The sequence below is a fragment of the Stegostoma tigrinum genome, chromosome 14 (genome assembly GCF_030684315.1).
Source record: "Stegostoma tigrinum isolate sSteTig4 chromosome 14, sSteTig4.hap1, whole genome shotgun sequence".
Classification (NCBI taxonomy): Eukaryota; Metazoa; Chordata; class Chondrichthyes; order Orectolobiformes; family Stegostomatidae; genus Stegostoma; species Stegostoma tigrinum.
The window spans coordinates 59,417,099-59,419,044 of NC_081367.1; positions in this window are offsets into that span (position 1 = coordinate 59,417,099).

The window sequence follows — 1,946 nt, forward strand, 5'->3', positions numbered from 1 at the left end:
GGAACTGCAGATGCTGGAGAATCCAAGACAACAAAGTGTGAAGCTGGATGAACACAGCGGGCCAAACAGAATCTCGGGAGCACAAAAGCTGATGTTTCAGGCCTAGACCCTTCATCAGAGAGGGGGATGGGAAGAGGGTTTTGAAATAAATAGGGAGAGAGGGGGAGGCGGACCAAAGATGGATAGAGGAGAAGATAGGTGGGCAGGTGGGGAGGGGATAGGTCAGTCCAGGGAAGACGGACAGGTCAAGGAGGCGGGATGAGGCTGGTAGATGGGAAATGGAGGTGCGGCTTGAGGTGGGAGGAGGGGATGGGGAGAGGAAGAACAGGTTAGGGAGGCGGGTCATGCTGGGCTGGCTTCAAAATCTTCCCTCCCCCACTGCATCCCAAAACCAGCCTAGCTTGGCCCTGCCTCCCTAACCTGTTCTTCCTCTCACCTATCCCCTCCTCCCACCTCAAGCCACACCTCCATTTCTCACCTACCTGCCTCCTTGACCTGTCCGTCCTCCCCGACTGTCCTATCCCCTCCCCACCTCCCCACCTATACTCTCCTCTCCACATATCATCTCCTCTATCCATCTTCGGTCCACCTCCCCCTCTGTGCCTATTTATTTCAAATCCCTCTCCCCATCCCCCTCTCTGATGAAGGGCCTAGGCCTGAAACGTTAGCTTTTGTGCTCCTGAGAAGCTGCTTGTTCTGCTGTGTTCATCCAGCTTCACACTTTGTTATGTGTAGTTAGGTGATCTGTTTTGAAGAGTTTCCTTAAATATTAGTCCAGGAAAAACTTTCCTGCAATACTTCCAGTAGTGATTGTGGGATCCTTCATACCCACTTGACAGGACAGACTCAGCCTAAGTTTAATATCATATCCAAGGCAACATTCCTTCACTGTGTCAACATTGACTGTGTGTAGAAGTTGCTGGAGCAGGACTCAAACTCACAAACCTCCAGCACAGATTTGACTGTGCAATCTATTGACAACACTCAGAGAAAAGGATGGAGCCAGATAGCTTGCAATAGAACATAGAACATAGAATACAGAACATGGAACAAGACAGCGCAGAACAGGCCCTTCGGCCCTCGATGTTGCGCTGACCTGTGAACTAATCTAAGCCCCTCCCCCTACACTATCCCATCATTATCCACATGCTTGTCCAAGGACTGTTTAAATGCCCCGAATGTGGCTGAGTTAACTACATTGGCAGGCAGGGCATTCCATGCCCTTACCACTCTCTGAGTAAAGAACCTGCCTCTGACATCTGTCGTAAATCTATCACCCCTCAATTTGTAGCTTTCACCCCTTGTACAAGCTGAAGTCATCATCCTCAGTAAAAGACTCTCACTGTCCACCCTACCTAATCCTCTGAGCATCTTTTATGTCCTTATTAAATCCCCTCTTAGCCTCCTTCTCTCCAACGAGAACAGACCCAAGTCCCTCAGCCTTTCTTCATAGGACCTGCGCTGCAGACCAGGCAACATCCTGGTAAATCTCCTCTGCACCTTCTCCAATGCTTCCACATCCTTCCTGTAATGGGGTGACCAGAACTGCACACAATACTCCAAATGAGGCCGCACTAGCATATTGTACAGTTGCAGCATGACATCACCGCTCCGGAACTCAATCCCTCTACCAATAAAACCTAACATACCGTAAGCCTTCTTAACAGCACTATCAACCTGGGTGGCAACTTTCAGGGATCTATGTACATGGACATCAAGGTCCCTCTGCACATCCACACTACCAAGAATCTTTCCATTGACCTGGTATTCTGCCTTCCTATTACTCCTCCCAAAGTGAATCACCTCACGTTTATCCGCATTAAATTCCATTTGCTACCTTTCAGCCCAATTCTGCAGTTTATTCAAGTCTCCCTGCAACCTGCAACATTCTTCCACTCTGATGAAGGGTCTAGGCCCGAAGCGTCAGCTTTTGTGCTCCTGAGATG